General features: G+C 35.6%; 1 protein-coding gene across 1 annotated transcript in view; it reads left to right on the top strand.

Moving 5' to 3' along the window:
• The window catches only part of LOC107600473 (ras GTPase-activating-like protein IQGAP1), a gene marked incomplete at its 3' end in the record, with an annotated part of 48,205 nt that overhangs the window by 14,151 nt on the left and 18,478 nt on the right, over nucleotides 1-15,576 (top strand). The window lies entirely within an intron of this gene.

The following is a 15,576-nucleotide window of genomic DNA, read 5'->3' as shown; positions in this document are numbered from 1 at the left end:
GAGCAAAGGCTGTGAATACTTATGCACATGTGATTTTTATTTATTTTTTTAAGTATTTTCTTTTTTTTTATAAATTTGCAAAGATTTCAAACAAACTATGATCCATGATCTGGATAGATCCAGACTGGAACAAGTCTATGACTTACCTATTTGCACAGATTAAAAAACACAGTATTAAGCAATACTTATGCACATGTGATTTTTATTTATTTTTTTAAGTATTTTCTTTTTTTTTATAAATTTGCAAAGATTTCAAACAAACATTTCACATTGTCATTATGGGGTATTGGTTGTTGAATTTTGAGGAAAATAATGAATTTAAACCATTTTGGAATAAGGCTGTAATAATTGAAAACTTAACTACGTGGATCATAAATTGAAGGTTTCTGTCACTTGCTTAGTGGAGAAAAGTATCCTCATCCGAACAGAGCTGTTCATGCTTGCATGTTCTATTAAAATTCTAAAAAGAAAAAGGACATAATTGGTAAAACCCAGTTACAATATAAAAGATTTAAACCAAAGTTTTGCTATAAAATTTATAGAGAAAATGAAAAGGACATCAAGTACATGTTGAGTGTGTTGGCAGTGTGTACGTGGTTGAGCTCCAGATGCTCAATAATGCAATAAGGCTTTGAAAGAATTTTGACAGTTAAGAGAGAAAACAAACAAGCAGGAATAAAGAACCCTAACCTGTAACATAAAGAACCATTTAAGAATACAATTGTTCTTCAGGACAATATGGTTCTATGTCGAACTATTAGCCTATGTAATGGACCTTTAAATAACCATCTTTTTTAGAGCGTATGATGCCATCTCGAATAGTATGAGTGCAACAGAAGGGGAACTGCTGTAAAATTGGGCGTAAATAAGATCAAGAAGATGCATGAAGGTTAGGGCACAAGGTCACCTCTGTACAGGTAGAGCTAGTAATGGATTACCCTGAGGAGTCAGTGACTATTGGTTCTTTTGGTTACCTAGCAGTTTAGATGCTTTTTGTTTTGCTTGTTCATTTTACAATTCTGTCCAGTGAAATGCTCTTGGGGAATGTTGTCTAACATGTTTCTGGTATGCTATCTATTTAAAGTCATGCCCAATCCAATGTCTCCTGCACATTCTTCCAGGGGAAACATACTGAGAAGATCTGACTGAGAATGTACTGTAAATAACCTTGATTGACAGAAAACAAAGTTGGCTTTGTAGGTTAGGGCTGCACGAAATCGCAGTATGGCTTAGTGTGATTTAATGAAATGACTACATTGCTGCGTGTTTCAGAGTGAACTGCTACATCGAGCAGCTCCTGATCCAGTGATTTCAGTTTCTCAGAGTGGCTCAGGTCACTGTGCTAGTGACAGTTGGACGGAAGCAGTGGTTTATAGTTAAAGTTTAAAATATTAGTGTTTTTTTATACTCATGTTTTTTTATACAATATCAGTTGGGTTGTATTACAGTCGCGTTCGTTTTGTGTGGTTTTTGAAGTGTCAGCTTTGGGGTCCCATATTCTTACATTGTATGGATGCAGATTCATTATTTTTCAAAAAATCTTTTTTTGCGTTTGTGTGTTTCTTCCTTTAAAGAAAGAAAGAAAATCATTATACACCGGGGAAGCCATGAGGATGAGTAAATTGAGAAAATTTGTATTTTTGGCTGGAGTATTCATTTAAGGTCTCCCTGCAGTTTTTCACCTATATAAAAATGTTTGAAAATGAATATTAGTATTGTAATTGTACTATAGTATAGTACAGGGGTGGCGAACTCCGGTCCTGGAGAGCCGCAACCCTGCAGAGTTTAGCTCCAACCCTAAATAAAACTCACCTGCCTGTAGCTTTCTAGTAACCCTTCAGACCTTGATTAGCTTGTTCAGGTGTGTTTGATTAGGGTTGAAGCAAAACTCTGCAGGGCTGCGGCTCTCCAGGACCGACGTTCGCCACCCCTGGTATAGTATGTACTATAGGCTATCATTTTTCTTTAAATACAATTTTTTTTTTTTTTTACTGTGAAATATTACAATAGTAATTTTTTCTTTATAATATTTTATTTAGTAGTATTAATAATAATAATATAGTCTCAGTGATATAAACTTAAATAAAGTGGTATAAAAAAAAATATATATATATATATAGCCCAAAATCTTTTTTTTTCTAGACTCCATTTTAATCGTTAAATTTAAGTTTATTAATCAAAAAGCTGATGAAATCATGAAACTTATACCATTTAACAGCAATTTATTACAAGTTTAAGAAAAACAAAATTTTTTAGGGCCCTGTGATGTTATTTTTTTTTATTAAACCCTTTACATTTTTGGCAAACAAAGTGCTGCACAAAAGGTGTACTGTTAATGTAAGACAAATTGTGTGATTATTTCATAAATATAAATGCTGAAATCACTGCGAGCATCACTCGCGCTTCAGTGTGTGTAGTAAACGAAACCGCCATTCATTCACACAGAGACATGCAGATTAGTGTTGGGCGATTTGCTCTGTAGTCAAATCGTCCTATCGTCAGCTTGTGAGATCGCCGATACGCGATATTATAGTGTTCATTTAATTATTTACTTAGTTTCATAGCCGGAGAGTGAACCAACTCCAGGATAAGACTAAAAGCAGTCTAATGGAAGTGTAATCTATCATAAAATATTTTTAATATGACTTTATTTGTATTTAACACGATCACAGTTTAATAGAAACATTGTAAGTTATTAATTCTAATGCTTCCATTTACTCAGTTATTCAAACAGCAGCTACAGAAAACAAGCAAAGAGTATTTACATTATCAAAGAACATCACTGACTACAGTCTAGCAGTTTCTAGAGTTTATGCACTTTAAAAAAACACTCCCGTTATAATCAGTGAAGCTGTCTACACTGTATGATGAATAAATCTCCTAAACTTACATTGCACGTACATCTGCACTTTGTTGTTTATGATGAGAGAATTTGCAGGAGAGCAGAAATCAGTTAGTGAGCGTGAGCACTGAACGACAAATCTCTGGCGTTTCAGCGATGACTCCTCTGATTAGCCGCTGCATTCATAAACTCAACAGAATCGTGTGTGATTGGTTATAATGCACAACACTGTAAAAATGCGGAAAAAGAAATATGATGGAACAAATGAGCCGTAATATTGATTAGATGGTATCACTAGCCTGATAATAATAATAATAATAATAATCGTCTTGATATCATCAAAGGCATCAGCCACAGACGATTTCTCTGACAATCGTCGATACACGATACTATCGTCTATCGGCACAACCCTAATGCAGATCATACAGGATTCATATTTCAAATTCTTTTTGCGGCTTAATATTCACAGACACTAGCCCATATCACGATCTGATTTAAGTACCTACTGACCTACTTTAGATTTATTCATCCAAAATTTGGCAAATTCCGTGACATTCAGCGTTATACCGAAAATTCGATTTTAATGACTGGATTCCTCGATTCTGTCTGTGTTTTCCACATCGTGGAAATCATAGGGCCCTATATAATCACAGCATTTTTGCCAAATTGTGTGGCCCCACAAACATAGCTACCCAAAAAACTAATTATGTTAATAAATTAATAATTCATGATATTTGTAAAAAAAAAAAAAACTTTAAATTCTACACTCAAATTTTTACACTTAAATATCGAGGGCGTAAGGAAAATATTTTTGTTTTTTACATGATTGTTGCACCACATGACATTTGATTTTTTTTTTTATGTTTGTTTTCCAAGAGTACATATGTATCTTAAGAACTTGCCACATGTTTTGAAACCAGATTTTTAGTAGATTTGTACTTTATTGTTGATGCTCTTATTTCTCATTGACCTACAGGTCAAGTGCAGAGCATCTTTATACGTTTTGTGCTAGTATCACGTCAATACAAAATAGTTAATTTCATGCTATTTTTTTTTCCTCAAGAAAAATATTTAGATCAAATATATTAATATTCAGATGTCTTTTTATGGCCATTACAGCATCTTACATGCTTAAATTGATGTTTTGTTTCAAAATGGAACACTTTGTTTTGAAAAGCATTGTGTTAATTTATGCCCATGTCACACTGATAGCAGTTTTATTGCTGTATAGGTCACCAGGTCAGTGTAATGTTGGTCAATAATAAGCGTTCCTGCATCTGCATATTATTGGTGGGTTGCTTAGCTGGCCAAAGCTTTTAAAAATCTCATCAAAAATAATGTATTTCTGTTTTGGCAAGAAATCAGTTTTTCTGCTACTAAAAATTTATATTCTCTGTAAAAACCTATTGTTGGTTTAACTTCATCGAAACTAAAAATCTGCGTCATTACAAAGAAAGAGACTGGTTTAATCAACAGAAACTTAAAGTGTTATGTTATCTGAGCAACATTAATTTTCTAAGTTGATTTCACAAAAAGAGAAAAAGTTGTTAACAATCATGAAAATATTTTTTTACAGTGTAAGGGACAGTATTTGCAAATAAATTGCAGCTGTTCGTAATGCATCATTTCATAAATATTGATTATAAATGGAGAATCAAACTCACTTGTAATGAGTTTACTTCTATGTGTCATTTTTTTGTTCCATCACATGTGGGCAACTTGCCCACAGTAACAGTAACTTCTCAATCTCATTATATTGGCTGCTTCATGTCACTGCTTATTTGCATAAAGTTAAACTTGTCAGTGCATTTATGGACACACCCACATCACTTCACCACAGGCACTGCTGCTCATGTATCTTTTTTGTTTGTTTTTAATTTTCTTTTTTTAATGTTTGTTTGTTCAAATGTAAGTTTTATATGTTTGTATTTTAAAAAGTGTAATTACAAGTGACTGTCTGCTAAAATTTCTAATAATAAAAATATTTAAACCAGTTTGCTAGTCTATCCAAATGTTTTATTAAATTGATAAAAACAGTGACCTGTTCCTCTTATTACAAAGAAACACTTCATGCAATTTCCTGTTGTGCTCCAGGCAGTTTCAAATATGCTCTCAAGTGAAGTAGAGAAACCCCTGTGTGTGTGTGTGTGTGTGTGGTTGTCTGTAGGGAATAGAGCTGTAACATAACATACAGAGGATGTGGGGAACTGTGCAATACACTGCCCTTTCCTTACACCCTTTTAAAGATATATTAAAACACAATACAACTGTGTCTGCACAAAATGAAAATTCACCCTATCTTTGTTGTAAATGCATGTTATAGATTTTATTGTGAATGATTTTTCCATGCATATGTTTAGTGGTCGACCGATATTGGTTTTTTTGAGAGCAGATGCCGATATCTTGGAAAGCAGGGTGGCCGATGGCCGATATAATTTTATGCATTTTATTTTATTTAATATTTAAGAAATTTGAAATCATTTGAAAATGGATATAAAAAATAAATGTGTAAAATAAACATGCTTATACTTTAAATGACAAAGTATTTTTCACAAATAAACAAATATTTAATAAAAATATAATTAAAAAGGAAGTAAACACTGTAACCAACAGGGCACTCAGTAATATGGGAAGTTTGTGTGCATTGGAAATCACATTTTTTCAAATAAAGCCAAGGTAACTCATTTTACATACAGCACACAGTGAAAATAACATGAATATGGCAGTGGGCAAAAGCATGAAGCGCAGCATAATTTGAAATCACAAGTTTAAAGTTTGTCGATCGCGCATCTCAGTGAAGCTGAACCCTCCTCTTGTCCGTATTCAGTTCGCATGGACCGACCGTCACGCAGAGTACACGCGATCATGCATACAAATGCACACTTCATAAGTTTGCAAGGTTTTTGAAATTAGATGTTCATTAGTCATTCAAAGATTTGTTTAAATTATGTAAATGCGTATTTGCTGAATGCTGACAGCAAACGAGAAAGTATTATAATGTTTGCCTTTCTATTACTAACAATATAAAAGCAATCGTTATAATACTTTTTTGTATACATTTTAATTCCTTTGTTTAACAGTTCTATCTGATTATTAGACGGACTTCTGTCCGTGGACAGAACTGTTAACGATGACAGTGAACAAGGAGAATGTGAGCACTGTGTGTTCAGGTGCTGCCGCAGCCGTTCTCAGCGCCGTCAAAATAAAAGTCCCGCCACGAACGCATCGGCCAAACAGAAAAACGTATCGACCGATGCCTATATTTGAAAAATGCCAAATATCGGCCGATATATCGGCTTTGGTGATATATCGGTCGACCATTATATATGTTTCATTTTTTTTAAACCTTGTAATGTTTAATCAAAATGTCATAACTCAATTTTCCGGTGAAAACGACAGACTTCTCTATGATGACGTATGCAGTACTTCTCTAATCAACTGCAAACTCAATTTTATTTTTGAGTGCAACACCAACATCTTAAAATCCAATCAATAACCAATGAATTGAACTAAGTCCCCACACTTTTTTCTTTTTTTGACAGCACTTGAATGTATTTCACAATACAGAAGAAAATATCTGTCGCTACTTCTGTTTCATCGCCACTTTTAAATCTGTGGACAGCATCTGTGGCAGGCTCTTGATTTATCTCAGAACTTGATTTAGACTTCTTCCTTAGTTAAAAAAATCTATATATATTTAGGCACCTCATGATCCTTATCTGATTCCAAAATGATTCTCAGTGCATCTCAGTGTTTCTACAGCAGTTGGTTCATTTTTCAGTTCTTTGTAAGATTGTGCATAAAAGCTGTAGTAAAATATGTCTACTTTGCCTGGCAGCAGAATTAGAATAAGCAGATATTAAAATTCTGTATAAGAGGTGGCTTTGTTTCATTGTGTCAGCGATGCTGCGTCAGCCACCATGTTTTATCGTCATGCATCATGCAGCTTGTTTTCTTTGGCTCAACCGGAAGTTTGATTTTCAATGTAAAGTATGTTTGCCCTTTAGACATCCATTGCAAGTGAATTACTGTAAACGTGTTTCTTGTTTGTTTCAAACTGAAGGATGCGGTGGAATTGTTCTGTAAGTATAGCCTGCATGTCACAGATGTTATCAATTGATGTTACCCAGAATATTTCTGTATAACTGTACAGACTCCACTGTATATAGTACTTAACACATGGCTGCAGTGGCAGCACTGCTAAATACTGCATGAGTAGTGTTCAACCGATATATCGGCAAGGCGATATATTGGGCTGTTTTAATTATGGACATTGGCTGATAAGTTTTTCTGTTTGGTCAATAAGTGTTGGAAACAGGACTTTTATTATTTTGATAGCTCTGGGAAGAATCAACCACCTGCAGATGCACATGAGCTCGCATTAGCCATCTTATTTTACTGTCTTTGTTTAATCATTCTGTCTAAAAACTGAAATTCAAATGCTATAATATTTTTTCATATACTGTTGACATCAGCAAATACACATATTAAACTTCTTTAAATGTCTAATAAACATTTAATGCCACAAACCTTATAAACTTTAAATCCAGCTGTTAGATCTTGTCCATTGCCTGCATAAAAACGTGTGTACTGTGTGTGTGATGGACCTTCAATACAGAATATCCGAGCTGTGAGAATTGGATGTGGACAGGAGAGTTCAGCTGTCACCGGACACACATGAGTGAGCAACTTTAAATCTTTGATTTCAGTCTATCTTGGGCTACATCCAGTTTAATGTTGCCATATTCAATGTGTACTGTATGTGAAATATGTAAAAAAACAAAAAACAAATAATATATTTAAAAATATTATTCCCACTGCCAATTTTAACTCTAATTTAGTAAATATTATGCAAAACAATTATAACATTTTATCGCAGAAATGAAATTCAAATATAACTTTGTTTTCCATTTATTACTTACAGAATTGAGTACTTCAGTACCACAGCAAAAACTACTTGCCTAACTAATAAAGTTCAAACATTATTAATGACAAGTCGAACAGTCAGTAATAAAATAACAAAAATACACAAATTAAGCATAGATAAATACAATAGAACAAAGTTACAAATAAGATCTAACAGTAAAATGTTATAATTAAGTATAAAATTACACTTAGTGTTCACTGTATAAATTAAATGTAGATTAATCTTTGCTAAAGCTGTGTTTTGTTGTGATTAACATAAATGACAAGGACAGCAGAAGGTATTTATTGGGTGCGGTCACTTTAAGACTGAATGCACAAATCTAAGATAATGATACACATCCAATTTCTTTCTGTTTGCGTTCACTTCACTTAAGACATAACAGACTGTGTTTATGATAATACTTGTCGAAACAGGTGTTTTGATATAATTTTGTTTCTGTGTCCATTCAAGCGCAAAGGGAACTGAATTCTGTGTTCAGTAAACTGTGTACTGAACTAAGTTCCATTTTACTTGAATGGTTTAAAATTGCTTGAATGTTTAAATTTGCAAGACTTAGAAACCTGTGCATCACTTGATAATATTTCAACTTTGCCATCCGCGAATCACATGCATGCCGAACCAAGGGGCCTGGTTTGTACGGATCAACTGCGATCTGTTGAACGCCTAATTACCTGTAAATCATTTGCCAATGACGGTGAGACGGTAAATGCCAGCAGTGAATGGTGAGAAAATGAATGCCTTTGGTGTCAGGGAGGGGAACCGATGACACTTCACACTCTAACTGCTGCTGCCTGATATAATTAGATCATTTTACAGAAACATGAGGTCATTGTTCATTATGTGATTTACTTTAGTACGGCTCTCATTCACTCACACATTTTACAGCCTCTCCCTTGTTTGGCCAGGAAAGAGCCCACGCCTCTGTGTTTGGCCGCCCCACCCTTCATTACCCGCTGCTTTCCCTCACCAATCCTTTCACAGGTGCTTTTCCCAGGAAAATGGCAGCGTCCACTTTGCTTTGACTTTGAGAATGATTGCCTTAGTCAGCATTTTTACGATGACTCTTTGACCTGTCAATCTGAAGTTCCTTCAGTTTATTTCTTTGACGCATGTTTAGTTTGGACTTCTTAGGGCTAGTTGTTGCTTTATCCAACATTTTCTGTGAGAATATGTGGGAGTGAGATTATTTGTCCTCCATGAATGCCTTTTTTTTTCTCTTGAAACACAAATATTGTACAGGATCTTTTGATCCCTGGGTCGCAGATATGATGTCAGTGAAACAAGCACACACTATGTCCATTGTCACACACTAAAATGAGGAAGGGGAGACCGCTCTTTTTAAAACCACAGCCACATTTTGGTGCCTCAGCTTGTCTGTAATGTTTGGGAAATTGGAGATTTTGGCCGCAAGGTCCATTTCCTCTGCTCCAAATGCTTATAGTGGCCCCAAAACCTGGATGTGAGGACACTAAAGCACTTAAAATGATTGAATGCCATTGCATTAGTTAACTATAATAGGTGATATTTGCATTGATATTCTAAGAATTATAGCACAAACACTTTTCAAGCTAAATATTTAACAATAAGATGTTCGGTTGGATTTGAAATACGCTGTTCGAAATGAAGACAAAATTATTTGGAAACTTTCTGGTGTGCTTTGACAAATCTTATGTCACAATATGAGTAATTTTTCATTTATTTCACATTAATTTTTGTTATTTTGTATTTGTTATTAAAATAAGATCAAACAATAGGACAAATACAATATAAGAATTTCTACGTCTATTCAACAGTAGCATTCAAGTACGAAACTGAATCAAATGTAAAATAAAACACTGCATAGCTATTTAAATTATATGCTGATTTTTATTAAAGCTACTAAGGTTATTTAGTTAAAAACAGTGAGTAATTTTCACTTTGTCTTTTGCTATTTGATTAACATTAAGGAAACAGACCTCAGCAGGTTTATTAGGCTGCTGTCACTTTAAGACCTGATGCACAGAGCCAATGTATTGATACGCTTCCGATCTCTATCTCTACTGTTTATGTGAATACTCACCAAAATGGGCATTTTGACACTTTTTTTTTTTGTATGACAGTTCAAACACCATAAGCTGTATGTATGCTATCTGAGAGATGCAAATTGTTAATAACTTGCTTAATAACTCGAAGCAGCAGTGTGGATTAAGTTCCCCAATTCTTCCCAAATGTATGTGGTATGAATGATTTGTCAGCAGTTAAAACTCTAAGCTTGAAAAAAACCCCAGTTGAAGACTTGGCAAACATGAAGCAGTTCATGGGGGTGTTTCGGGGTGAGTGAGTTTCAGACAGCGGCTTCCTGTTGAGAGGTGAATGGACTCAGTCTGTGAGTGTCTGTGGCTGGCACCTGATCATGGAGGTCCTCCTGCACTGAATTCCTCCACTGCAGCTGAGCATGTAATGGAGCAATTGGCCACTGCATGCTGTGAAATGCTCTTTCTTGTGCCAGGGCTTTTCCTTTCTTTCTCTTTCTCCCATAATCCAATCTTTTTTGATTGTTTTTTAATTGTTACATGAGACGAAATGTAGTACTTTTTAGTTTTTGCTGTCATTGCGAAACACTGCTGAGAAAGGGTGAGTGAAAGTAGGTGTGCCTGTGCCTTTCTCAGTGTAGTCTGATATTTCAATGTGGTCAGATAAGCTCCACCACTGATTTGCCTGTGCTTTGCCCATCTGAACTGGTGCAGATGCTAGAATAAACATGTACAGCTGGTTGTTTCATGGCATAGTCTGTTGATTAATATTTAGATCATATTTATTAATAACAGATCTGGGATCAGCTAGTTTTCCAAAGTAGATCTACATTCTTCATCGGTCTGTCCAGCCCTGCGTCCCAATGTTCATACTATCCATCCTAAATAGTATGTGAGATTATAATAAGTGTGTCCCAAAGCATAGTATGTTGAAAAGAGTATGCCAAAAGTCCCCGGATGGTCTACTATTTCAAGTTGATTTTGTTGAAGTGTGGATCTGTGCACACTCTAATGGCTAAAATTGCCCACAATCTATTGCGCTTTGGCGAAGGATTCGGTCCAGAAATACAAAAACGAATAAAACGTATTAGAAAAACTACAAAAGTGGCGGATGCGCGTGATCGACGATTAGGTAGAGAGGTTTACAAAAAGGGGTTTGAGTTACTAATAATCAACATTTAACCTGGTAAAAAATATTTATTTATTGTTATCCATGTTATATTTCACCTTCTAGAGTTCTCCGCATTAAAGACCCGCGACTGGCAGATCAACAAGCTACTTATTTTCTCTCCAGTACGGTAGGAAGTGAAATGAAATGAAATGTGAAGGATGTTAACTGTGACAAGATGATTGACAGGCCAGTTTACAGTGACAGGGTGCTTGCAACAGGTGTGACAGAGCGGTCCTTTAAAGACGCAATTGTGTGACGTGATAGTATGTCCCAAAGCTTGCCTACTCTTCTACTACACACTCAAAAGTGTGTACTTTTTCTTCACCAAAAGAGTACATACTTTAAAGGAGTAGTATAGGCACATTGGGACGCAGCGCAGGTATATGTGACACAAGGTTTAATCGAATATTTGGAGGATTAAATGCACATCGTGGTCACCTGTTGTGGCCAGTTGTTAATGTGCACTTTTTGTCACATTTACGGTCACATTTTCTTGGTCTGTTTGTCTGACTTTGCAAAATAAGATGGGTATGATATCAGATGAACTCAAGCGTTTACATGGCTTTTTAAAAGATAAATTATTGCTGGTCTCACTGAAATCAAACTTTTAAATTGCAAGTAGTTTTGCTGAGAGGCAACACTTATTAAGATCTAAGGGAACTTTTAAACAGGATAATTTGTAATAACTTATTTTGTTTTATGGGATAATCTTAGATTTTTGTTGTGCAGATTTTTAAGAGTAATACTTGAAAAGAGTTTTTATTTCTTTCTCTCTCTCTTTCTCTCTCTCTCTCTCTCTCTCTCTCTCTCTCTCTCTCTCTCTTTAAATACTAAACATCTCATGGGTTCTGCAGGGGAAATGTAAACTTGTGAGCATAATTGTAACTGCCTGTAAACTCAAATGCTGTAGTAGTGGTTGTAATGACTCCCTCTAAAGGCTCCGCCCTCTCACGCAGTGTTGTGATTTGATTGGTGGAGTAACTGTCTAGGAGTGTGCCTTTTGAATTTTTAAATTTTTTTTGGTATGGGTGAGGAAGTGACTGTTTGTGGTCTGTAGCTGTGAGCACTCAAATACCAAGCTTGTAAAAAATGCAGTTAATGTGTTGATATCCATTGAGTCCCAGCCAAAATGATGTTTACTGATATATTTACTGATACGTGATACATAGTTACTAATGAGTATTTTGTCCAGTGATTGTGTTTGAAAGGGTCTTATCATGCTTATTTTTAATTTTTTCACTTATGTTCATTTAAGGTTAAGGTTTTTTTTTTTCTTTTTGAAATTTCTTTCTCTTTCTTGGAATTAGATTTTTGTTGTTTTTTGTTGCTGTGACTTTAAGGTTCCTATATAATGCCCTTTTCACATATGACAAGTGGAACTGTATTGATGGGCTACAGATGAGTCTGGTCCAGTATAGTTTTTAACTGTCCCATCCACTGTCCCAGGATCACAACATCTGCATTGAAGTCTGCCTCTCAAACTGTTAGTTAATCTGCTGTTTAGGAATAACAGTATCTGTTCTTTCTCCTCCTTCATTACCACACTGTGACTGGGTGGCCCAAGTATCTCAACACTTGATTATGTGTCATTGTCATGAAAATGTGGATGGTCATGTGTTAAATGTTTCAATTTTCTGACTTCATAGACTTAACTATGTTATTTTTGTAATGGAGAGGAAGTCACAGTATTGTTTTATAGCACTTTAAACTAGGGCTAAGCAATATAGCTAAAATGTATATCTTGATATTTTATGCAATGTTCACAATATTCCCTAATTTTGTCACCAACAAAATTATTGTGATTTAATATTGCTATTATTCAGTGTATCATCCAGTCCTGCTTCAAACTTTTTCCAAAAGATCAGGGAAAATGTAACATGAGGACAGTTTGATTTAATGTTCTCACAAAATGACCCCTTAAATATTATTCTTGGAGTGTTACAAAACAGGAGCGGAAAGCCCTTGTGTGTCTTCCTTGGAAGACAGTGAACTCACTCTCACCTCTTCCTATTGGAATGACCTGTGAACTGTGCGGCTTTATTCTTTCTGTGTCACACTAAAAGGAAGTCCTTTGTAGTAGATAGATACTGTTACACATTCTCAGCTACAGTCTCAGTTATTTTTTACTTAAGTTTGAAATGTCTCCAGATTGTATTCATGAATAGTTTCATATATGTTAATAATGGAATTCAGATTTTATTTAGCGTCATTCTCACTTCTCAGGGCCCATTAATAGCATTGACTTGGGTGTGTCGCCTCTGTGTGTGTGTGTGTGTGTGTGTGTGTGTGTGTGTGTGCACGAGTGCAGGCATGTCCATCACAAAGAACCATTGCAGAGTGTTTTTCAGTTGAGAGGCAGAATGAAGGTTGTTAGGCTGCTGCTAACAATATGTGTCCTGTGTGGGCACTCACAGATCAGGTAGAGGTATTGTTATCCAAGACCGTAACCTTGTCTTTGATTTGATTGGCCCTCTCAATCATTTTCACAATGACGAGTGTTGTTAGATCTCTGAGGCAGACCAACAATTTGGCCAGTTCTAACTCATGGGCAAGACTTGGGCCCCTCAATGTTATGGGCCTGCTACAATGTAATTTCCACCTCATTTTGGATTATGTATTGTGCTTAATTGCATTTTGTGGTGGTGAAATAAAATTAAACATGGAATAAATGGATAATGGATTGCAGTCCTTCAAGTGGGACAAAATGATAGACTGGGGTCAGAAGGAGTAGCCAATTCCTGAAAGAAGAGTTCCAGAGCTGAGGAGCTTTGGAATGCCAATCCACGGTCCAGCAAGGCTTACTGTGAAATGGAGAGAACAGTGGGTACCAACTATTGCAAAAATAGTATTTTTGCTCTGGCAGCAGAGATTCTGAAGACACCTCTTCTCAATCTGCTTGTTATTTAAGATGAGAATGTTGATTGGATGACAAGGTAGAAAGCGGGTCAGAGAAAAGAAAGAAGGCAGTGAAGAAACCCAGCAGGCTCATAATGCATCCGGCGGGCCCCGTGTGGAACGGTGAACGGCAGGCAAATATGGGCCCTGGAGATTTCCTTTGTCACCTCTAATGTCAACTGGCATGCCAAAGCCATCTCTGAATGCTGGGATGAGTGGAGTGAGATGGAGAGAGGCAGCACCTCATGTGTCTGGCAGAGCTCAGTGAGCCTTATTTAACCATTAAAAAAAAGTTTCTATTTAAAGCAGTTATCGTAAAACATTTCATATTTGACAACTTGCATCTTACCTTGCACCCTTTCACCATTATAACCAAAGCACTGCACTGGAATTCATGCTCGACACTTGTGAACGGTAAAGCCCACCTTCTTTGATTTGATAGGCCATCTCGAACTTTTTGACATTGATGAGCGTTCGATGAGGCAGACCGGCCTAAAATATCCTGTCATCCTAACAACAGACAGAATGTTCAGAGTGTAGTATTAAAATGAATTCAAACAGCAATTCAGATTTTTGTATTTGCTATGGTGTTTATCAGACAACAGCAAATGCCTACATACTTGATAATTATTTTCAAACATTTGTTTACAGTTACACATTTTCACATTTTAATTTGTGTTTTGCTTTATTGTATTTAAATGTTAAATGTTCATTTTGTTATTTGGAAATGTTATTAAAATTGATCTCTTATCTTTTTAACCTGTGTTTGTAATGCAATTCCACACTGTGATAATACTAAAAACCGTAATAAAAGTTTTAGCAGTGATCATGATATGAAAACTTTATACGTCACATGCCTGCACAGAAGTGAAGGTGTTGTCATAATTTACTCACCCCACCCTATCTCATTCCAAACCTATATGACTTTGAATCATAAGATTAACATTGAATTATATTCACTCGCTCTTTCCCATACAATGAAAACATGCAGTGACAAGGTCCAAAAAAAGCCCCATAAAATTCATCTCTATATAGCATGTCTTTTAAATTCATACGATACATTCTTTACAGATAATCTTCCCCTCTGCTGTAGTTTTCAAATCTCATTTGTGCATATTGACTTCCTTTCAATGTGAATATGATGTGTCCGGTTTCTTACACAAAGATATTGTATGGCTTCAGGATACTTAGAAGACATTGAATGAGTTGTATGGGTTGCTTTTATGATATCTTTTCATCCTTTTTGGAGCTAAACCCCTAGTCACAGTCACCCTCATTGTATGAACATTCTTCAAAAGTTCTACACAGAAAAAAGGGATTCAGGTGATTCAAGTTGTCGTCTTTGGGTGAACTATGACTTTAAGAAACTGAAGTGCCTGCTGCTTTTCTAAAGCAAACAAAATTGGCCTTTGCAAAGCAGACAACTAGCATTATGTAAATGACATGGAAATTCCATGGTAATGTAAATTTGCATCATAATCTATTGTTGCGTCGTCCATCTGTCCTGCAAGTGGACGACAAACCTTAGCAGAGCAAGAAAGTTTAGTCTCCATCTCAGTTCCTGCTTTCTACGTTTTCCTTGTGTTCCAGATGTTCAATATATGAAGTATGTCAGGTCGTGTTGTTTCTGTTTTAAAACAACACTGGTTGGCCTTCATGGAATATTTTTCTGTTCGCTTCAGCAGGTTGAAATGTACAGGAGAATGTTGTCAATAACTAGCTGGTATGT

Source organism: Sinocyclocheilus grahami, unplaced genomic scaffold (assembly GCF_001515645.1).
Source record: "Sinocyclocheilus grahami isolate Dianchi unplaced genomic scaffold, SAMN03320097.WGS_v1.1 scaffold284.1, whole genome shotgun sequence".
In the NCBI taxonomy this organism is placed as follows: domain Eukaryota; kingdom Metazoa; phylum Chordata; class Actinopteri; order Cypriniformes; family Cyprinidae; genus Sinocyclocheilus; species Sinocyclocheilus grahami.
Note: the sequence above shows the minus strand (reverse complement) of the source record. Positions and strands in the feature narration are given on the sequence as shown.